General features: G+C 38.5%; 1 protein-coding gene across 1 annotated transcript in view; it reads left to right on the plus strand.

Annotated features, from left to right (window-relative positions):
- Nucleotides 1–1,335: 1,335 nt before the first annotated feature.
- Nucleotides 1,336–25,169, plus strand: part of LOC129246847 (diacylglycerol O-acyltransferase 1) — a 63,561-nt gene continuing 39,727 nt past the window's right edge. The window contains exon 1 of the mRNA XM_054885511.1: nt 1,336–1,554. The gene's annotated coding sequence lies outside the window, so the exon portion shown is untranslated. The remainder of the gene's footprint in view (nt 1,555–25,169) is intronic.

The following is a 25,169-nucleotide window of genomic DNA, read 5'->3' on the forward strand; positions in this document are numbered from 1 at the left end:
GGGAGAGATTTGTTATTTGAGTGGCTTTAAGGGGGCACGTGAATAGGTAGTTAGCATCGTGCGAGGTACATTCACATGACGCACAATACATTGAGTGCGTCAGAGTCCGACCTCCTGAATAGTTAGGAGTTAAGACTACTAAACTATTCCAAACATAGTAGAGCCGAAGTTGCGCAAATCTCAGGAGGTATGTGAAGCTCTTCGTCTGCGATGGTGATGCTTGGACGCCGATGACGACATTCGGGGGACGGTAGCTTACGAAAGTGCTAAAAGACTTCCGATGAAGTTCGTTCTGCCTATAAACTGTCTGATCCAGTAGTTGTAGTTGCGCTCTGGTTCTGGATCTCGTCAGTATAGTCAAAACGATGTTGTTGTTCTGGTTATTGTAGCAGCATAAACATTCCCCATACTATTAGGAGGAATGCTACTGAAGTGACAGTCCTTGGCCGGATAAAAATCCGAGTTGTTCGGGTAACGTAGAACCGATTGTGCCATTACGACAGAATTCCTCATAATTGGCGCATAAACTTCAGTTAGGTGTTTGGCCGAGCTCCTCCTCCTATTTGTGGTGTGCACAAATGTAGGGAGCTACAGTTTTATGCCGACTCCGAACGGCAAACGGACAATTTTCTGTGGGTCCCTCTCAATGACAGAATAAACCTGGAAACAATTGAAGCCGGAAAAGTTAACATTCGGTGCAAAATTGCCGAGCATCGACATTCGTAAGCGTTTATAAATTTCGAGCCCTCTACAATATCTTCTTCTTCTTGAATGGCGCGCTAACCGCATACGCGATTTTGGCCAAGTTTAACAAAGCGCGCTTTTCTTTCTCGTGCTAACCGGCACTAGTTGAAAACACGAAGTGAAGCCAAGTCCTTCTCCACTTGATCTTCTCAACGCAGAGGAGGCTCTCCTCTTCCTCTGTTTTCCTCTTCCCCTATAATATACATAAGTCAATAAACAGTTAAATTTTTGTTTTTACAAATTTCTATTTAGTTTGAATTCAAAAACTAAAGCAAAATTTGAAAGACCCTGTATATACTTCTCCCATATCACTAGCGAATACAGCAATAGCAACTATTTGCAGTGGCAATAAAATATCAAACGCACAACAACACCAAAAGTACCGTGTGCGCAACAGCACCGAATCAGTGACGACCAGGCCAGATGATCTCGTCAATCGGCTAGACATGCCAGTTAGCCAGCAAGTCAGCCGACGATTTGCGCATTATCAGCGCTGTCGATGCCAGTGTCGGTGTCGGTGTCTCTGTCACCGTTAACGTCAACAACGCTGCTCCAAAAACTCCATGGGTTGCCATACAGGGAGATTCATTTGCTCCGCATTCGGTTCAGTTGCTTTCAAAACATCGTCGATAGCAGTTCGTGCGTTGACTTGGTAGTAGTAGATCGTTTCGCGCTACTCTGACGACTTAAGTTGGTTGCAATACACTATAGTAATTCTTTCTGTTGCGATTTCTTGTGTGCGGTTCGCGGTAGCTGGCGCATTTGTGGCCATAAAATAGTGAAATTAAAAAAACAAACTACTAAGCAGAAGTAGGTATCTTTTGGCGATATCTAAACCACTTTTGGGTGATAAATAAAATTGTAAAGCTATATAACTTTTTGTTGTTTTTGTTTTGTTTTTTATTGAGAAATATGCGTCGATTACTGTGATCGTCGTTCTCGATCAACTGGGCGGTGTTGATTTTTTGTTACTCTTTTTTTTTAGCATTACTGTTTATTTGTTTGCACTTCTCCTTTGTATCTACACAGTTCTGTTAATTTTATCGCGTGCACGCGTTGTGTTGAAATGTGCCCGTTTCACATGTTGTGAAAAGTGGAAGAAAGCGGTAAATAGAAAATATACAAAACAAAACAGTGTAAAAAAGGTTAACCCTTGAAGCTAAAAGTTAACTGAGTCTGCAGACTGATAACTCCCCTTTCCCTCTTCCATTTTTTTTTTAGTTTGAAGCCCACTCACTTCGTGCGTGAACGCGTTTTTATTGCGTGTGCTTCAGTTCACTCTAAATTTGTAAGAAAAAAATGGCAATACAATCACACAGAAACATATTAAATAACTACAACAAAAATAAACTAACGCCATGCAGAACATTGAACTGCTCACGCAGCTGATTTGTTACTTAACTAACGCTTGATTGGGTACGCTGGCTGTGTGTATTGCTTGTCTGTCTGATTGCTTGTTTGTTCGCCTCATTGGGCAGCTAACACCCGCATTGGTATTTTGGGATACGTTGTTTTTTTCGCTTCGATTTAATTTTTAAACAAAAAGCTTTTTGTTAGGTTTTTGTTGCTAGGCATTGTTTCTTTTTTGCACTTCTTTGTTTTTGTTATACCTGTTTTTCTCTTTTTTATGCATTAAATTTACTTTATTCTAGCCTCCTTGATATATTTTATTGCTTTGTTTTTATATCAAAACAAAGAAATGAGAGATATACAAATTTCAATTAATTCTCAACTACTCTGCATCACTCCAACGCTACGGCGCTCTTGTCGCTCTCACTCATTTTTTGTTAGGCTTGAAATCTTCATAATGTTACATTAGTTTTTATTTGACGTACTCTTTTTATTAAATATAACTACCATATAAATAAATGCATATGTTTTGTGTACCTTCTGTGGATAAACAAAATAAATAAAAATAAAAATATATCAATGCTCATATCTACGTACCCCAAAAAATAATAAGTGACATCGCTGATTTTGTTCCTTTACCAGCATGAAACAGCATTCCTCATAAATATTTGGCAATGCTGTGGTACTAAGAAACCTTGGCCGGATATAAATCCACCGGTAAATAAAGTGAATTTAAATACCGATTTTCACGTCATTGTTTTTGTATTAAAGCGTCATAAGTTAACTCTCTTTCCGAATTAAATTAACTCAACTTCGCTAGTCCAACAGAAAATGTTGCACTAACAGTGGTAGCCCTATAAGCAGAGAACATTCTCTGCTATAAGGGTATAAAAGATGTAAACATATTTTACATGATACCAGAGAATGTTAGTGAACAATGAGCATTATAATGTTAATGAGCATAATAATATTCATAAACATGCTCTGAAAATACTCTCAGGTGCAGCCAGAGTCGTGACCGTGAGAGCAAACAAGATTTTATTAATTCTGTTTTATATGACAGTATTTTCGTAAACATTAATTAATTTCAGAAAGCATTTTGCTTTATTTTTAGCTTACACATTATTTTCTGTAATAAACAAAGAAAATACGCCTAATTTTTCTAGCCTGCAAGTTTTCAACAAAACAGAAGCATAAAATTTATATAAAATGCAGGCAACTTCAATAATTCTTTATGCGTAACAAACATAATCAGTCGCCCTTAAGCACATTGACGGAACTAAAAATAGTTGATACTGCCCCAGCGATGCAATTAAGTCCCGATTTACACAGGAAACCATTTGGAAAGGAAACAATTTGTTCGTGGTAGTCTCCCCGCGGGAGGGGTGTTTGCTTCCCGTACTGGCTACACGCTTTATGCTTCTTATTCGTATTGTCAAACTTAAAGAAGTAAACATCAAAAGCAAGGAATGTTACCGAAAACAATTTTGCTCGTATGATCGCGAATGAAACATCAAACGAGAATTTGCAGTGTCTCCCTTCCAGATGTCTTATCCAGTTAAAAAAGATGGTAATGACAAAAAAAAATTCTTGGATATTTAGAGATGTTTACTGTGACTTAGTTTATGAGAAAAAATCGATTTGGAAAAAAATTGAGTTGTGATTCTTTGACTTTGTATTTAGTGTGCGATATCTTCACCAATTACTAGTGCTTATTAATTGAGAGAATACTACTGTGTCCAAAAAATAAGGTGACATTGTATTTATTTTGAAAATTCTTTATTTATTCTTCCAAATCAATTTCATCCCCTTCAAAGTAATCCCCTCCCGACACAATGCACTTATGCCAACGTTTTTTCCAATTTTCGAAACACTGGTTGTAGTCACTTTCCGGGATGGCCTTCAGTTCCGTCTTCGTTGCGGCTTGAATCTCCTCTATCGTGTCAAAACGGTGTCCCCGGAGCGGTCTTTTGAGCCTGCTGAACAGCCAGAAGTCGCACGGTGCCAGATCAGGTGAATACGGTGGTTGCGGAACGATATGGGTTGAGTTTTTGATGAAATGATCACGAATTACGATTCCAAAAAATTCAATGTTTTCGGTACCAGTCGAGATTTGACGCGCTTGAGGCCCAAAACATCCTTCAAAATGGTATTGACTGAGCCTTTCGATATGCCAACATCATCAGCAAGGTCTCTAATCGTTAATCGACGGTTTTTCAACACCAAATCTTTGATTTGTTGGACGTGAGCTTCGTCAGTTGAGGTTGATGGTCGCCCAGGACGCTCTTCGTCTTCGACACGTTCACGACCGGCTTGGAACTCACTATACCACTTGTAAACATTTTTTTTAGACACAGCCTCATCACCAAAGGCTTTCTGCACCATCCTCAACGTATCCGAAAATTGATTCCGCAAACAAAATTTAATGCAAATTCTTTGCTCAACAAATTTCGACATTGCAAAAAACGAGAAACTCACTTTTAGCAGCTCACAAAACGACGCGTATCTCAAACAGTAAATGAATATTTCACATGAAATTTGACATAGATGTCACTCACAGTACTACCAACCTAAAAAAAAAAAGAATTCTCCTAATCCTTCAAAGCGCGCAGTTTAAAATCAAATGTCACCTTATTTTTTGGACACAGTAGTATGTATTGTTTTCTTAACAGTGAGAAGCGCGCGAGAGAGAAATGAGAGTTAGAATCCTCGTATTGAAATTGTTAATTTAATTCATAAGCTCTTGCTTTCAAAAAGCAGACCTACAATGTCCAGATATGCGAGTATGAAGGTTAACGTTAACTTTAGGCAGAGAAAATGTCTTATAAATCGACCCTCTGAGCAATTAAAATAAACATAAATACAAGTCGTGGTTATTAAATAATGAGATTCACGCTGCTAGATAACAAGTACGCAGCGCCAAATGTCAGTGACCATCAACTATTTCAAGGTTAAAATAATGGTTACTTATAGCGTGGGGCAGCCTCATATAAGCCAAAAGAGAATCTAGTGATATTCACCACGCGAGGAGGTTTTCACGCCAAGACTGAAGATGAAATTTGTTTTCCCAAAGTTCCCACGACAGTCGGTTTAACGTTACCGGAACGAGCCGGATTTATATCCGGTCAAGGACTGTCGCTCCAGCAGCAGACCCCGTACATGCAATAACAAAAACTGTACCAGACTGTCCAAATACCCGAAGAAATAGTCCAGCGAAAATCTAAATCGCGACATTTGAAATGAAAGTCGTTCGCTAAATCTGGACTCTGGACTCTGTCTCTATTACATAACCACAGCTCCTGCAGAAATCGTTATAACGCGTTTGAACCTGGGAGCTACTAGTGCACTATTAGAATTCCCGTGAAAGGTATCTGTAGATGATTACACTTGTGGATGAAAATTTTAGAAACGGTTTTTTGATCTCTGCCCCAAATGGCAACCTGCCGAGTGTATTTCTTCTTTGCGAAAAACTCGAATAAAAACCATTTGCCGCATTAGATAAAAAACTCCGTTAAACTTTTCAACGCAAAATTCGCTACCCTGTTATCAATGCGAATCTATTAAAGGTGGTATCGGTAAATCAGCTGATTTGCTTTTTTTCTTTCGCCGTATACATTCGGATGTCAGCACAAAATTGAATTATGAAACGTATTACATATTTACATTTAAATTTGTAATAGGAAAATTGAAGTTTTGTAATGAATTTAAATTCAAATTTATTAATACTGCATTCTAATTTGATTCTTTTTACTATTTTGCCTCTTTTTCTATTTAAATCACTTTGTTTTCTACTTTTGACGTGATAACGTCTTATAATTCGATTTAACAGGCTGCACGCACGAAAAAATGTGTCGTTACCTTGCTCATTGCCGTTACCTTGCTCATTAGTGTTACCTTGCTCATGTGTCGTTACCTTGCTCATTGCCGTTACCTTGAATGAACTGCAAGCGAAAGCGCGGAACGAACGACAAAGCAAACGAACGGCAACATTCGACATCTTTCTCTCTCCTACTTAAGTGAGCGTATATGTGTATGTATATGCGCATATGTACATGTATAAATTCACGTATTTGTATTTGCATATGCCTTCTTATTGATTTTTATTAATTTGATTTACTTGAACCATTTAAAATAAAACCAAGTTTGTTAATAATACCTGTTGTTTTAATGTTATTATTATTTTTTGACGTGATAACGTCTTATAATTCTATGTAGCCGGCTGCACGCACCAAAAAATGCGTCGTTATCTTGCTCATGCGTCGTTACCTTGCTTGAACAGCATGTTATGTTATGTTATATGTTATGTAAGTTATGTTATGTTATGTTATATGTTATGTAAGTTATGTTATGTTATGTTATGTTATGTTATGTTATGTTATGTTATGTTATGTTATGTTATGTTATGTTATGTTATGTTATGTTATGTTATGTTATGTTATGTTATGTTATGTTATGTTATGTTATGTTATGTTATGTTATGTTATGTTATGTTATGTTATGTTATGTTATGTTATGTTATGTTATGTTATGTTATGTTATGTTATGTTATGTTATGTTATGTTATGTTATGTTATGTTATGTTATGTTATGTTATGTTATGTTATGTTATGTTATGTTTTTTTTTTTTTTTTTTTTTTTTTTTTTTTTTAGGGAGGTTAAAATCAAAATGTCAGAAACATCATCACAGGTGCCGTCGCACCAGTGGTATGTGGGGCATGCTCCCACTAACACTATAACAACCCTCCTTATCGGCTGAGTTCCACCCTGGGACCGTGGTAACATTACGTCAAGGTGGAGCCGCGTGTATGTCTATTGACACAACAGGTACCTGCGTCCAGGTTCCTCTTTCATGGGCGTATGGAGGTTATACGCTATCGATAATATCCATTGCTTTCACATCACAAGTGGTGCTGCAGCAAATGGAACATCGGAAAAGGTGTCGTAAGTATTACCGACATGTCGTAGTCTGATACCGTCTTGAGCACTAAGCACAGGCGTCTGTGATTTGTCGTCAGTTCGTAGGCAGTCTACCTCCGGTCAAAAGCTGCTGGTGAATTCTTCGCTGCATGTTGCGTTGCCACTCTGCGCGTTGAAGATATAGCCCTATCATTGTTGCAAAATTTGTCACTGCATTCCACCAAGCATTTGATGCGAGCATCTTGGTGATCAGATTTTCCGGGCACAGCTGTCCACCCAGAAATGCTTCAAGCGTTAGGCGCTCCTCTCTGAAACGATCGCAGTAGAAGAATACGTGTTCCGCATTTTCTATCGCGTTGTTGCAGTTTGGGCAGAATGGGGTGTCCTCCAGATTAAACCGATGGAGGTACTCCAAAAAACAACCGTGGCCACTCAGTATTTGAGTGAGATAATAGTCAACGTCTCCGTGTTTCCTGGTCACCCATTGGCTAATATTTGAGATAAGCCTATGAGTCCAACGTCCGTTAGTTGACGAATCCCATCTGATTTGCCATTCTTCTATCGAATGAAGTCTCTCTTCAGCTTTTTCTTCTAATGACGGCTTAGCCCGTCGCCTGCCATAGAGACGGCTCAATTCCTTTGCCTGAATGTCAGCTGGTAGTTTGCTCGCGATTACGCCTATCGCGTCTCTCGAGACCGTTCTGTAGCCACAAGCTACCCTTATTGCACTTCGGCGAAGTACCTGTGCTGCATAATGTATGCTGGACGATTTAGCTCCTGCCCATATCGGGGCAGCGTAAAAGAGTACGGAGTCTACCACTGTCGATAAGACACGCCTTCTGCTGCCTTGCGGGCCACCAATATTAGGCAACATTCGTGTTAGCGCTCCATTGATGGCATCAGCTCTTGCGCTTACTGCAGGTGCGCTTACTGCAGGTGCTGCTTGTAGCTAAGTCGCCTGTCTATTATCACGCCAAGATACTTTATCGACGCCTTAGAGGATATTTCATGGGTGCCGATACGTACTTTTATTTCCTCCTTTTTTCTCCGCCCACTGACGAGTACCGCCTCGGTTTTTTGGGCTGCCAATTCCAATCCGGATTTTGCCAACCATAGCCTTACCCTTGCTGCTGCGTCATTGCTTTTTGCTTCCAGGTGGTCTATATTTCTATCCGTAACTACAAGCGCAATATCATCTGCATAGCCTACGATAGTAGCACCGTCTGGTAGTTTTAGTTTGAGGACCCCGTCGTACATGACATTCCATAGTGTTGGACCAAGGACAGATCCTTGGGGGACCCCGCCAGTGATTTGATATGTTTTTTGGCCACCGTCTGTATCGTATTGCAGAATTCTGTTGGTGAAGTAGCTACGGATTATGCACAGTAGATAACCCGGTACTCTTAATTCTTTGAGAGACATTAAAATATTGCTCCACTTTGCAGAGTTGAACGCGTTTTTGATGTCCAATGTGATGATAGCGCAGTACTTCATATGCAAGTGCCCACCGCTGATTGCTTCGTGCGCAATGTCTGTCACCGTCTTGATTGCATCTACCGTTGACCTCGCCCTTCGAAAACCATACTGATTGTCCGATAGACCAGATGGGCATTCGAGATAGGCTTGTAGTCGGTCGCATATGATACGTTCGAATACTTTTCCTACCGTATCGAGCATGCACAGCGGTCTGTACGCTGATGGTTCATCAGGTTGCTTTCCTGGTTTGAGGAGCAGCACAAGTCGTTGAATCTTCCATCTATTTGGGAAAGTTCCCTCTCTAAGACAACTTTCGTACAAGCTCGCAAAAAGGTGTGGTTTCGTCTGTACAGCTGTCTTAAAGGCAGCATTAGGTATACCATCTGGTCCTGGGGCCTTTCTGTCTTTAATGCGGTTCAGTGTACCTAGAACTTCATCTGTTGTTACTGAAGGTATATTCGGCTCTAACTCGTAGTTGTCCGCTGAGTTATCACTGTCTTTCTGCGGCGGAAAGAGCGTTACAACCACTTGTTGTAATAGCCGTGGGCACGTTGGTTGAGATGATTGCGGTCCCTTCACTTTCCGCATGACAGTTTTATACGCTAAGCCCCATGGATCTACATTTGCCGCGTCTACCATTTCTCTAAAACTTCTGATTTTGCTTTGCTGGATTGCTAACTTCAGATCGCGTTTACGAGCCTTATAGGATGCATAAAGATCTTCATACGATGATCGGCGCCGTGCTCTTTGTGCCTTTCTTCTTGCCATTAGGCATTTCCTCCGGATTGATGCAATTTCATCGGTCCACCAGTAGACTGCTTGTTTGTGCCTACCGACTCCGCACCTGGGCATGGTTGCGTCACAGGAAGCTTCCATTTGAGAGGCAATTTGTTCCGCCAGAATTTCTGCATTAACTCCGTCAATATGAACACTTTCCCAAGCATTTTTAAAAGTTTCAGTGTTGAAAGCTGATTTTTTCCATTTGCGGACACTCGTTTTGTATCTACGTACTATGCTGTACGTTTGTATCATAATAGCCAGATGGTCACTATGCGAATGGATGGCCTTATCTACCGTCCAGATGGTTGTATTCGCAGTTAGCCGGTCCGCAAAGGCAAGATCAATGATGGAGTTTCCCTTTTTGCAGTCGTACGTATATACGCCAGGAGTGTTCAGAAGAACAAGGTCGAGCGCTGCGACGGTGTTCTCAACCAGCCGACCCCTCTGGTTGGTATGTGTACTGCCCCAAGTTCTTGACCAAGCGTTGAAGTCTCCTGCAAGCAGGATCGGCCTCTTTCCCCTTAATTCAAGTTCCATCTCTAGCATCATTTGCTCGAACTCCTGTATAGACCATCGTGGTGGTGCATAGCAACTGACATAGAACACATCGTCCGTTTTTATCCATGTAAATCCGTTGCGGACTGTCGACATTTTACACTGGGGAGTTTTATTGCCCACCAGCCAAACCGCCGCTCCCATGTTACTATCAGCAAGCCAATTGTGAGTGTCAATGTTTTCAAATGGTTCAGAAAGTAGAACTATGTCAATGCTTTGTTCTGCTACAGTCTGCCATAGCAGGTCCTGAGCTGCTTGGCAATGGTTTGCGTTAAGCTGAAGAACTTTCATGTTTTTCTAAGACGCACCGCCTCTTGGTAGCGCGGGCACTTTGCGCTGCCAGCTGCATGTGCTCCGGTACACAGCGCACATTTTTCATCGTTTTTGCAGCTTGCTGCTTGGTGGCCTTCTTTTCCACATCGTCTGCACAATTTGGTGCGATCGGGTTCTTTACACGCGGTTGCTACGTGATCGTATGCCCAGCATCTGTAGCACCGTCTCGGTGATGTAACTTCTGTTACTCGACATCTTACCCATCCTACTTTAAGATGTCCTAGCTCCAGCACCTTTTTGGCATCATCTGCACGCAACGATAAATACATTGACTGTGTACCTCCTGGAATGGTGCGTGTGCTTCGTATCGCCGACGTCTTTAGATTTTTCACCTGCGCCTGCTGGGTAATCGCTTCAAGTAGCTCCTCCTCCGTGTTCAGGTCAGTGATAAGACCTTTACATTGGATTGTGACTGTATGCGTCTTCAGGTTCACCGACGCTACACCGTCCAGCGCTTTTTCAATAGCCATTTGGTAACTACTGGCCTCAACATCCTTGCTCCTTTTAAATTCTATAAGAAGGCCACCTTTTTTTGTAGGTCGCATCGTCTTAACTTTTTCGCTAAGGCCCTTCAGTTCTTCGCTGTGCTTTACTGCTCGCAGCATATCCGCATATGATGTACCGCCCGCCTTTTTCTCGATAATAATGGCGTCCGACATTGGCCTGATGGTGCCTTTTCTGCTTTTCAGCGATTTCTTTTTCTTCTCTACCTTTTTCCACTCTTCCCTCTGCATGGGTTGATTTACAGTTTGTGGCCGGGAAGAATCAGAGTCGCTTTTCCTCTTTTTAGCAACTGGAGACTTTGTTGCAATCTGGGTTGCAGCTCTTGGGCTTTCTTTGGCTCTAGTTCTCTTAGTCGACTGAGGAGTGTTTTTCCCTGCTGTCGAAACAATTTGCACCTGTTTAGAGGTGGACAATTTTCTTATGCAACGTTCCATTGAATCCGTTTCAATGAGAACGTCTGTGTGAGCTCTTTTGATAATACTGCACATTCTTCTTATGTCACCGTGGACATTACGGCGTGATTCCACGTATTGAATAAGTGCATCAATTTCTTTTCCAAGGATGTCGATCAATTCACATTGCCTGCTTTGTTTTGCATCAGTGCTGCAGGAAGTAGGGTTTTGCTGCGGCTTGGGAGCGTTAGTGACTTTTTTGCTGATATGGGTTGTCGGCGTCCCGGGCGTGCCTTCTCGACCTTTCATCTCCAGTGTTGATACATCTGTCCGCCGCTGGGTAGCCGTTGTTGGCAGGCTGCTCTCCGTTGTGTTGTCTGTTGTTGCTGCTGCTTGTGGAGGGGTCCTTGCAATAACGGAACTCCTCCTGAAAGCCTCCATAGCTTCTCCTGTTGCCATCTTGGCAGTGCTGTTTTCATCATTGTTTTTGTTTTTATTTAAGTTTTTGTTGTCCATGCTGTATGGGCCCCAACTCACAGCCGCTATCTCAGCGCGTGTACGTAGTTACCGTAAGTCCCATGGTTATCTTTGTAACAGGGAGGCCATGCGAGGGTTGACACTGGCCCTTATGGGGTCCAGTGTTCAGTGCCAGACTTCAAGCCGGAATTAATGGGGAGTAATCTCAACCCAACCTACGTGGTCATTTAAGACTACGCGCTTTGAGCGCTTTGTGAGACCTGCCAGGTTTTAACGAGGCGGAAGAGGTCATGAACCCTTCTGAAAGCCATTTTTGCAAGATTCCACTCCGCATACTCAGGTAACAGAGGCTCATAGCCCCAGCTATTTCGCATTACGCGATTAGTACAGCCGCTCCTTACATGGAGAACAGACGCTGACCAGGGAGCCGCTCAATCTGAGGCAGACGCTTCTGGGTTTTAGCTTTTGGGTAAGTAGGTTGCTAGCCCTTATACCCTAGCTTGGTGATAGTAGAACTATCCGCACCTCCAAGCCGGTGTTTGTCTGTTTTGGTCCGCGAGTGGTATTTTATTTCCCACTTACCCTGCATGATGCCGAGCCTTCCTCGATCCGCCACCTGGGGACGCGTCCGATGGGAGACAGACAGACAACTCCACCCGGAATGTTATGTTATGTTAAGTTATGTTATGTTATGTTATGTTATGTTATGTTATGTTATGTTATGTTATGTTATGTTATGTTATGTTATGTTATGTTATGTTATGTTATGTTATGTTATGTTTTGTTAAAGTATATTATGTTATGTTAATGTTAACTCATTCTCTATATCCATACAAAATATCTATCAAACAAATAAAATTAAAATTTTCTTTTGAAAAATGCAACTATTCAATCAGTATTTTCTTATGACGTTATCACGTTAAACTATCGTCAGTAAACCGACTTTACAGACAACCTCTTTTTTAATGTACAAAATGAATGAATTCCAAGTTTTGAATTTACCACGTTTGGGGGGAATTCGGCAGCCGAATTCTGCACGATCATCTCCCACATATTCACACACTAGTCCAATCAGTCGTGGTTCCGACGGCAACGAAGTGACATGGTGTTAATTTTTTTTTGTATGTCACTAACGCACTCTTAGTTTTGATTAGTATTCATTACCCCGCCTACATCAGGCCATCAGCTAATTCTTTCAAATTCGATGAGAGCCGGCTAACGGTCATCATTACAAATCTTTTCACTATGAATGAATTCGCCTTGGCTGTTATTATTAATTATGTTCGATAACAGAATTAGCCATCACCAGCCACTCCAGTCAATCCAAATCACGAGCAAAAACAAAAATTCTCTCCCAAAGAGAATTTCTCTCAAATAGAAACAAAGCAAAAAGTTAACGAACTTCAAATTTACCATCATTTGCAAAAACCGGTCAAATAAGACATATCAGTTGTGTTTGTTTACAAATTTTTGTGTTTTTCAAAAAAATTACCGTAAATATACTTTATATACTCATTTTCGATTTCATCGCTTTATCGACTATAACTGCAAATTTCAATTTGCTCGATGGCTCAATTTTTGACTGATGCATAATTTCGTGGGTTGACGAACGCTTAGTTGCAAAAATTAGGAATAACTATTACACATTTTTGCTTTGCAACATTAAATAATTTGATCAAATCCACAAATCATAAAAAAATGCTATTCATAGGAACCTTGTCTGGCACTTGTTTTGCTTTGAACAACATCAATTTGAACTTCGCTTCCGCATCAGAATAATTTTAGCAATAATAAGCAAGTAAAACCAGTTTTCATTAAACGGATAATTGAAATAAAAAGCTAGTAGAAACCTAAATTTTTGCAATCAATCTCCAAACAACAGCGATAATGCAAAAAATATTCTAGTAAACAAAGGTAATTGGCCATATCAGTGTCAAAATTTTGTTGGAACTATTTTTTTATGAACTATAAAACTTGCGAAGTAATTGCCCATTTAACTAATCATGGCAACTGTTGAAAGCAGCTTAGACACATGCGTGTGTATGTATGTGTGTACGTATGACATGCAAAAAAAAAATAAATACAAACAACAGCAACGCATTGCATATATAAATAATGAACAACACAGCACACAATCAGCTGTAACAACAACAGCAACAAAGATAGTAATCAAATAAAGCGAGTAAATACGCTAAATTGAATGATTAAAGAAAGAGGATCCTCAAAAATTAGAGATAAACAAATAGAACATCGACATAGAAAACAAAAAGAATACTGCGATTTGTCTTTAAAATGGGTGGCACAACAAAATTAAGATAATTATACAAAAAAGTTACACAATGCAAGTGAAAAGTGCTGTTTACCTCACATACAGTCAGTGGCAAAAATGCGTATACCACGCATGGCTGTTAAATAACTGATGCAGCTGTAGAACGATCGTCAGGGTCAGTCTTCTCCCACTACTATAAACAAATCGGCGCAGTCATAGCTTTTTTAACCAGAAAATCGTAAAATGAAGCACTAATGCATGCACTGAATGAATTCAACTTCACCGGAAGCTATAAAACTTCGAATGAGTAAATTAATGAAAAAATTAAATTTAAAGCATTGATGATTTTTTTTTTCGATATTAGTGGAATTGACCACCTTCACTCTGTTCTTCAAGATCAAACTATCGGTCAAGGAGGGTTGTACTCCTTTTATAGCCAAACTCTGTCAGGTAATGTGTATACGAGTAAAACGACCAGAATTATTGCCCCGACAGTTAGTTCCACTTTACCTGGATCTACCCGGATTTAAATACGACCAGGAAGTGCCACTTCAGCAGCATTCTCAAAAAATCTATGAGGGACTGTTAGCTTTGTTACAATAAAAATAACAGGATTCAGATTTAGGTTTAGATTTATTGGAGCTTTGCACTTTGACTTTATGGTCTTTTGTGCTCTCTACTCGTCACAGTACCTCATCCAGACCCAGTTCCCTTATTAACCCCAGGATGGATTGGATTGCGCGTTTATGCCTTTCTTCTGGCTGCAAATGGCCGAGATGTCTGCATTCAAGGAGAAGGTGCATTGAAGCCTTCTGGAATTTATCGCCGACAAGCCGAGAGTCAGTGGACCAAATTCCGATGATTTGCAGATGACTTCTAGCCAAGTAAAGCATCGTAGTCTTAGATCATCCATCTTATTCATTAGAGCTTCCACCATGTGACTTCCTTCTCTTCTACAAGGTGGGATTTGCGTTAAAGGGAATAATAAATGAGTCCATTGAAGTTGTGAAAGAGAAAGCGACTTGCGTCCAAAAGTGACAAAAGAAGACTTCCAGTTTTACTTTGAACAGTAGAAGATTCAACAGAGAATCGCTAAGGCGTAACAATACAAAATCTATTGAAAGAAACAATGTTCAACAATTATATAAAAACTGCGAAGATTACTAGTATGCCACTTTGTGCATCCTCACTTGAATAAGGAAAAATATTATAGTAAGAGAAGTAAAGGTAGCGAATGAGGGTCAGCGAAAAAATGCAAGGGTGAGAGATTTACAAGATTTGCTCTTTAACAATGGTGAAAATTAAAATTCTGAGGGGAACTTCGGCTACCACGTCACATGACAGATTCGGTAGACGAATTCTGTACGATCATTTCACATGTCCAATCAGTCGTCGTTCAGACGGCAACGAAGTTCATGGGTTGATTTTTTTGTATATCACCAACACAATCTCAGTTTTTTTGTAAACACATCCCAAGTGACGTCAGGCCATCAGCTAATTCTGCCAAGATCGCTCAGAGCCGAAAGCGCCTCTCTTCTTTCGCCATATAAAGAATGGAAGTTAGTGCGTCTAGCATCTAAAGAGCGCTCAACTCCATAGTTTATATGGGTTTATGGGCAGGCAAAAACCATGACTTTTAGCAAAAACCCAACTATAGCAGAATCTTTTTATATATTCACGACCAGTTTTATTTTTACTGATTAGAGTAGATGTGTCAAAGAGGGTAGATAGAGTTGGTTACACCCAAAAAGACTGAGTCAAAATTTTATTAGACAAATTATAACAACTGAGTGGTAAAATGTTTCGATGACCAGGTCCAATATGTGCGATGGTATTCTGGAAAACTACAAGAAGAAGCGTTTTGTTTCCTATTTCTTCTGTTTTCCAAATAAGTTTAAAACGCTAACTTTTCTGTTCTACTATTAAATTAATAAGCATCGTAAATTTTCCATTATAACTATGCCCACAAATTAAATGTTACCGAATATGGCTAACACTATAAAATAATTTGCAAAAATGTTGTGTAAGAATTTAAAATAAAAATAAGAAATGAACTGAAAAAACATAAAATAAATTGAGAAAATAAAGTAAAAAAAAATTGAAAAAAATAGAAAAAAAAATTAAAAAATCTAAATTAAATTTAGAAAATAAAGTAGAAAATAAATTAAAAAATTAAAAAATAAAGTAGAAAATAAATAAAAAAATTAAAAAATAGAAATATAAATATAAATTAAAAAAAAAAAATGAAAAAAAAAATTTAATTACAAAATAAATTGAAAAATAAAATTTAGATAAGTTGAAAACAAAAAAATCTTTGTGAAGGAATTGAAGTTTGATCGAACACTTGTGGGCTTTGTTCGTTCCAATAACGGTAATTTGGTTTATTGCCATAGCCGCTGAACCGAAAATGGGCTTCGTGTAAGAAGTTAGTTTTTTAGCCAAATATCTCTCCGTATTGCAACCGAGCCAGAATTACGATATAATTTTTAAATAATTTCCGCACGTTCGGGAATCAACATTTGGGAAAAATTTTACCCTCTATTATATTCAAATTATTGGATTTAGGTATATATTGGTTTGGGAAAAAAGAAATCCATTTTTTCTTGGTAGATGTCTGAACTGTTCGATATCTCGTAAAACATCGATCAAACTACATATTTGAAGTTTATGCTCGTTGTCAAGGTAACTTTTTACACTGAAAAAAAGCTGTTTCTTTTTTGTTCCATTCACTTGTGAGTTATAGGGTAATAAAAGTAAAAGGAAGGCCAATAAGACCAAGAAAGTATTGGTTTTTTAAATATTTCAAATAAAATAATTATATGTTTAACTTCAATTCTTCTTGTATTTTAACTTCGACTTTATTTAAATAAATTTGGACGCCATATTGAATTTCTTAATGGGCCAGACGGCTTTCAATAGTGGACATTCAGACGATCATTTTGAGACCTTGGACTTCAAAATCGGTCCCATAGAATTTTGGACCGGCTAGTGTACCGGTTGACGTGGAACGTCCCATATATTTTTTTTTTAATCACAAATTTATGGATTATTTTTATTTTGCCGTTTTTCATTTTTGTACAATAAATGAGTATAAATATTTTTTTTTTTTTACTTTTCCAGTATATTATTTTTTTACAATATCTAGTGTATTAAGTATATAATAAATTAAATTAATGAAGTATTCGGATTATAAACTTGTTTTTCGACCCGACAAGTTTATTGATTGAATTAAAAAGTAAAACCAAAACTAAAAAAACTGAAAAAACCACGCACCCTAACATTTTTATAAAAAGCGAATATGAAAAAGATAAACAAGAAGTTATAACATAAAATTTAAAACGTTGAAAATAAATGTTTGCTTGCGTGTGTATGTAAGTACATTTGTTTATGAATAATAGAGGAAGTTGAACTTAGTATAAATTGCGATTTGCGTCTGCGGACTGAGCAAAAGGCACGTAACCCACAGACTTTTTCATCTTTTTATTTATTTTTTTGATCTTTCTCCGTACTTTTTTTCTTCTTACGCGTAAATGAAAGCAAAAAATGTAGTTACTCATTTTCGTAATCAGGCATGCTTTTATTACCAGTTCGTCAGTGACAAAAACCTGTCTTGTGCACGTGCAACACTGAGCGACTAAGCACACGCAACAACAATGTAAAATTCTGCCAACTGATGAATACCGGTATTTCGCTATCAAAACATATGTTCACGTATACATATGCATATAAAATTAGAAATATACGCACATACATATACACATACAGTCATGGGCATAATATTCGTACTGCGATATTTTACCAATTTTGACTACTTATTTTTATTTATTATTTTTTTTTTACAAAAATATGTCTTTTACTACAACAAAACTATGATTTCATAAGGCATTTTACTTGTATTCAAAAATTTGTGTTTTGAAATATTTTTTTTTGTTTTTTATATTGTATTTTATATTTTTTAATTTTTTTAATTCCCACTTTGCACAAAATTAAAAAAAAAATCAATAAACCTTCAACGAAATTTCTTACTTTTTAAGAAAAAATTTCTAGAAAAATTCCGGGTATGCAGCATTCAATTTTAGTATTATTTTATGCAAGTTTACAGTGGCTAGAAATTCGCATTGATTTTTGGTAATTTTATTTTTTTGTTATACATTTTCTTCCATGCAACGAATGCTCCAAATTTTTTTTATAATAACTATAAAAACTAAAAAAAGGGGTTTTAGAAATCTAAGGAAGTAGCTATCAGTACTGGCAACCTGCGCAACCATAACTACAGACGAGAGGTCGTGAAGACTGTCTCACGGCAGTCGGCTCTACGTTATCGGAACGACACGGATTGATATCCGGCCAAGGACTGTCATTCCAGCTGCATTCCCCGTATATGTATAAGGAATGTTAATGCTGCTAAAATAACAACAACAATAATGAGGGACTGGTGTTCTCACGAGAATAGGTTTTACAGCATTCCCTGTGGATATATGGGAAAAGATAATGCTTATCCAACAACAACAACAACGAAATATCCTATTTGCGCGGGAGGCATGGTCAGGACCAACGAGAGGGGGAGCTTCGGGGAGATAATTTAACTTTAACTTTAACAATTTAAATGCCTCCCGGAATTCGCAGCGTCTGTCTCGGAGCGAATAACTGCAAAAGGCGACTGCTCTTCAGGTTAGAAGCGGCCTCAAGCGATTTAGTATCTGATCATCTTACCCGTGGTTCTCACCAAATCATCCTTAGGCTTGTAACTTATGGATGTACTCCACGTTTTTCGAGCTACAGACATTAAAAAGAAATGTACATACCAGGTGTATAAGCTTAAATCCGCTGTTTTTAGTAAAAAAAACCCTTTTTTTTATAGAAAGCAAAAAAATAATTTATTCAAAGTATTTGCCCTCGCTAGCTATACATTTTTCCCATCTCTCGGGCAATTTGTGTATACCACGCCAAAAGAATTCTTCATCTTTCGAGGCGAACCACTCGTCAAGCCATTTCCGGACGTCTTCGTACGAATCGAAGTGCTGTTCGGCGAGCGCGTGACCCATCGATGAAAACAGATGATAGTCCGAAGGGGCCAGGTCTGGTGAATAAGCGGGATGAGGTAGCACCTCCCAATTGATTGTCTCCAAGTAGTTTTGGACCATTCTTGACGTGTGCGATGGGGCGTTGTCGTGGAGGAAAATCAGCTTCTCATGTCTTTGTTCATAACGAGGCCTTTTTTCACGCAAAGCACGGCGCAATTTGATGAGTTGTTGGTGGTAGCGATGAGAATTAACAGTTTCACCAGGTTTCAACAGCTCATAGTAAACGACACCCTGCTGATCCCACCAAACGCAAAGCATCGTCTTGCGTCCAAAGCGATTAGGTCTTGATGAAGAAGTTGATGGTTGGCCGGGATCGACCCATGATTTTTTTCGTTTAGGATTCTCAAAGTATATCCACTTTTCATCGCTAGTCACCACAAGATGCAGGAACGACTTTCTTTTATGCCTAGCCAGCAAGATTTCGCATGTGTTTTGGCGTCGCTCCATCTGTCTATCGTTCAATTCATGGGGTACCCATTTTCCGATTTTTTGGACCTTTCCCATGGCACGTAAACGCATGGAAATGGCTGGTTGAGTGACACCTAACTGCTCGGCAAGCATTTTTTGCGATTGGGTATCGTCCTCATCCAAAAGAGCCTGCAATTCATGGTCCTCAACTTTTCTGGGCCGATTTTCACGCTTCTTGTCACTCAAGTCAAAACGGCCGTCTTTGAACCGACGAAACCAGTCTCTGCAAGTTGTTTCCGATAATGCACTGTTACCATAGGCCTCCATAAGTATTCGATGCGATTCGGCAGCCGATTTCTTCAAATTAAAGCAAAAAAGTAGAGCTTCCCGCATATGCTCTTTTTTTGGCACAAAATTAGACATGATTACGCAAGGAAAAAAGTGTGTTGCTGTATGAAATCACTGATGATGTGCAGTGATTGATGTAAACAGGTGTCGAACCCATGCAAAAAAAAAATATGGCATTTCTATGGTAACTTGATATGCTCACTAACGCCATCTACGAGCAATCAGCGGATTTAAGCTTATACACCTGGTACGTGAGGAATAGTCTCCAAGCCGTACCCACAGAAATGTGAAAAATCCATCTGCTACGGCGGCATGCACGTCGCATTTTGAGGTGCAGAGTTTGTATGTATATGAAAATAATTCTACAACTGAAAGCTCAGTGAGGGCCTACATATATATTCCATTCGGGCCAAAGGAATTGATGAGCCGAGCCTTACCGCTCACCCAATTTTTCAGGGCGACTCAGTATGATGTCAATGTAGAACTTCTGAGGAAAGAACTAATTCAATACCAGTCTTCTTTCTATTATATTAAAATTTACTGCATAAAGTTCTGCAGATTTCGTTGCAAATTTTCTCACTGTTAATTCATCCCCTTGATGCTTGTAATCAGCGTCAATTGATCCAAAATGGGCGGTAATAGATTTTAGATCTCTACTCTTATCAAGGCAACTTATAAGTCAATCTTCCTTAATTCTTCTTTTTTTCAATATACATTTTCTCTACTTTTTACTGATTAAAATAAAATAAAAAAATAAATAATTGGCGCGTACACTTCTGTTAGGTGTTTGGCCGAGCTCCTCCTCCTATTTGTGGTGTGCGTCTTGATGTTGTTCCACAAATGGAGGGACCTACAGTTTCAAGCCGATTCCGAACGGCAGATATTTTTATGAGGAGCTTTTTCATGGCAGAAATACACTCGGAGGTTTGCCATTGCCTGCCGAGGGGCGACCGCTAATAGAAAAATGTTTTTATTAATTTTGCTTTCACCGAAATTCAAACCAACGACCTCTCTGTGAATTCCGAATGGTAATCACGCACCAACCCATTCGGCTACGGCGGCAGCCCAATATTTAAGATCGAAATTTTCAGAACGAAAATGGTACGATGAAAAAGCAAAACGTATTTCTGGTTGTTTCGAAAATAACGGAAAACATGATCTCTGTGACTCAATTTACCAGGTTTGCTCTTTAACTATGTTGAAAAAGAAAATTGTGAGGGGAACTTCGGCTGCCCTGTCACAAGAGAGATGCAGCCGAATTCTGCAGGATCATTTCACATGTATTCACACACTCGTCCAATCGTTATTCAGATGGCAGCGAAGTGTCATTGGTTCATTTTTTTTCGTATATGACCAACACAATCTAAGTTTTTTTGTAAACACATCCCCAGGTGACCTCAGCCCATAAGCTGATTCTATCAAATTCGGTTAGTGAATAATAAAAATTATAATATAATATTTATGTTGCATATTTAAAAAAATTCAAAAAAGAAAAATATGCAAAAAATAAATGTCCAAATACTGAATGGACAATACACAAGTACCAACAAGGAGTTTTCTAAATTCGGTTTCAAATAGAATTAGCGTTGATAGGAGGGAGGTTAGTGAACGCGTGTGCCATTTAAAATATACAACTTGACCTTTCGCGCTCCCATTGGCGATGCCGGATGCACAGAAGCCTTCATTAGAAAAAGAAACAAGCAAAAAGAAAACGCAACGAAAACCTATTTTTGATAAGCAGTTGCCATTCAAATTTCGGAGTAAAATCACATTAATTTAAAAATAATATAAATATATTAAATTTCAGTGTTTTTTTGGCACTTTCGATTACACTGTGCGACAGTGATTTTATACTTTTATGGAGACCTAGTACAACTTGTAGGTATAGTAAAACTAAGAAAAATGGTATAGGAGAAATTTCCAATACACCCCCAAAATCTCGTTTTATGGCCATAAAACCGTTTTTCAGTAGGTTGATGTGAAGAATCACTCCTAACTTCGCCAATTTCCATCCGATTTCGAATTTGTTTTTTTAGTTCGAAAGAACAAAAACAAGCCTTTTTACAGTGTGTTGACAATTTTTCTGAAATGACAACTGACGAGACTGTAGACGGAAGTATTTGGAATTTTTTTATTTTTTCTCTATTTTTTCGACTTTGACATAATTTTTACGATATTATCCGTTATTGGGGAATTTTTTTAGTACACTACTGTTATATTAAATTTAATTTTGCGTCGAATAAGTTATATTTGACTGTAATTGAATTAAAATTAATAGAGTTGTGTGAGTTTTAAGATTTTATTTTTTTTTTTTACTAATTTGGTATGTAGGTATAACTTACGCTAAATGGGAATAAGGACGTGTTTTGATGCATTATTATAGATACGTAATATTTATTGGAGTATATATGTATACATAAGAGTACACTGTACTGCATACAACAGAACTGGTTAGAACTTACGAAAATATCCGACATATTATAGCACATTTTTTTCAATAGAAATATGAAAAAGCTCCCAAGTGTACCAAAGTGCACACTGTACATTGATTAACAAAAGAAGTTTGTTATTATAATTTAACCTTATTAAAACGTTAAAGTTTTATTGTTTGTTTCATTGAAATTCAAGAGATATAAATCAAAACGTTGCCAGAAAAGTCGAATTTCTCAATATTCTCCGATGATGTGGCATCATCAGCCTTATCAAAAACCAGATGATTGTTATTTTTATAAAACGGACGTAAACGGTCATCATTATAAAGCTCGAAAGCACATAAAGTATGCTGATGTTGCAATTGTTAAGAACCCCGTAGTCTTGGACGATATGATTGACTAAACTGCAGGTCATGAACTGAAGGAAGTTCAACTCATTGCTGATGATGATCAAACTGATAACAATAAACCTGATGATGAAGAGTACTTTCCGTCTGGTTGTAAGTCTTCAGAACGACACATTGTATCAAATTCAGATTTTCAGGATCTTTCTCGTGATTTACTTCTACGCTCGCTTCTCGATTTAAACAATGGAATTTAGTTGATGACGACTTCAGATGAATGATGATGATCGAATTTCTTACAGAGAAGTATTAAAAACTAATGAAGAGAATGACAAATGTACCGTACCATACTAAACTCCAAAGGGCCGTTTCCAATGCATGTTTAAGTTTGGAACCAGTTCCGTTGTGTACTGCACCGTACCGCACCGTACCATACCGTACAATGCTGCACTGCACAATACTCCAATAAATATTATGTGTTTATAATGACACTTGTTATCATTTTCATGCTTCGATGCCTACATACCAAATTAGTAAAAAACAAAAAAAAATCTTAAAACTCACACAACTCTATTAATTTTAATTCAATTACAGTCAAGTATAACTCAGTCGACGCAAAATTAAATTTAATATAACAATAGTGTACTAAAAAAATTCCTCAATATCGGATAATATCGTAAAAATTATGTCAAAGTTGAAAAAATAGAGAAAAAATAGAAAAATTCCAAATACTTCCGTCTGCAGTCTCGCCAGTTGTCATTTCAGAAAAATTGTCAACACACTGTCAAAAAGGCTTGTTTTTGTTCTTTCGAACTAAAAAAAACAAATTCGAAATCGGATAGAAATTGGTGAAGTTAGTAGTGATTCTTCACATCAACTTACTGAAAAACGGTTTTATGGCCATAAAACGAGATTTTGGGGGTGTATTGGAAATTTCTCCTATACCATTTTGTTTAGTTTTTTCTATAGCCATAAGTTGTGCTTGGTCTCCATAAAAGTATATTTAATTTTTTTTTGTCACACAGTGTTATATAGGAAATTGTTTGCTTTCAAGGTTGCTTTCAAAGCGCCTGTAATAAAAGGAAACTGTATTTTTTATTATAATTATTTTTGTTATGAGGAGGAAGCATCGAATACCTTAACCCGTCAGTGTGGAACATTAGCCCGAACTAAACTTGCTATCGGTAAAGTATTTCATTGGGAGGCTACTTGAGCACTAGACTCAACGCCAGTTGATATCCTAAAGTTGCAAGGAAATGGTCTATACACATAGGTTTGGTTAGGTTGCAATGGTTGCCCAGAAAGTGGGCCAACTTAAAGAAAGAAGTTTGATTCATCCTTTGTGATACCATTGCAAGGGGGGAAAAAAGAGGTGGAGGAAAACAATACGACGAAAAGGAGAGGCGTGGGGGATTGATTATTTGTGGACTATGAACGGTGACTAAATTGTGGCTGTGTTAGCCGTTTTATGCTGCTGATGAAGTTCATGAGATTTTTGATATCAAGACCTGCTATGTCTGCAGGCGCAGAAAAGGAGTGAGAACCAAGATGCTTAAATCTTAGTCCCGCGAGATCGGGGCAGCTAAGAAGAAGGTGCTGAGAAGATTCCACTCATCCTCCATACAGCTGACGCAAAAAGGACTCGAAGTAATTCCAAGTCTCACGCCATATATGCTCCGTGGATAGTGCCCCGTGAGGATGCCCACAAAGTTTTGAGAGCTGAGATTTTGTCATCCTCAGAATATTCCTCGAATGCCTTCATGTACTTGCCCAGCGTTCGCTGAGTTGGTGCAAAGCCCATCCTTCCAGGAGTAGAGCACAAGGGGAATCCGATCTATACATACACAGATACACACATATTCTGTTTTGACACTTTAAACTTTCATGTGTTAAGCGATTTTAAGGTGTGAAAGAAGGCTCTCGCATACTTCCGCACCTGGAGCTAAAAAAGTATACCCGACGAGGAATGGCTTCACCTCGAGATAACTCTGTTTCCATCAAACACCACATATCAAAATAAGAAGGATATCTAATCAATTTTCCCCCAAAAATGTCCCTCTAATCCAAAGAGTCATGTAAGCCCAATTTGGTTTAGTCTTATACCAGAAACCGGTTCAACTGCGGTAGTTACGGTGTACTTTTCTTGGGGCTCTGTCGTAATTATCCTTCCCTTCTTTCATTTTATTTCTACTTATACATATGCATGATAGAAGATATTCCTTCTTCTCGGAGTTGCTTGAGTACTTCTCCAGCGATGAGATCGATATGAGGCTTTCTTGGTTTTAAGCTTTTTTATCGCTTCTTTCACTTCGATTTTTGTATTTTTTTTTTATGGGGCGCTACATCTGGTGATTGAGCTCCAGGGTACCTTCAAACATTTGAGATTTTTCGAGACCCGACTAACCTATTTGTTATTGGTCTATTTCCATTTTAATGACCGGTAATGCTAAGGCTGCCTTTTTGGATTTTTTCGCTACTTTCCAAAGAGTATAGTCGGAGACAGAGGATGCATTGAGGTTACTGAGATAGTTTTGTAGTTGAGAGTTACGTTCGTTTTTGAGAAGCTCCTTGCATTCTTGTGTAAGCGAGTTCGGAATTTTTTTGTCCCCACGGTGTCCCCAGGTTTGCTGCCAATGCTTTCTCGCCTGGCGTTTTTCTATCGTTTCTTCTAACATTTCAAACGTTTTTCTTCAACTGTACGAGATATCTGTGAGCGTCGTCGCTTGGTTACGGAAGGTGTAAATTACCAAGCTGCT

The sequence above is a fragment of the Anastrepha obliqua genome, chromosome 5 (assembly GCF_027943255.1).
Source record: "Anastrepha obliqua isolate idAnaObli1 chromosome 5, idAnaObli1_1.0, whole genome shotgun sequence".
Classification (NCBI taxonomy): Eukaryota; Metazoa; Arthropoda; class Insecta; order Diptera; family Tephritidae; genus Anastrepha; species Anastrepha obliqua.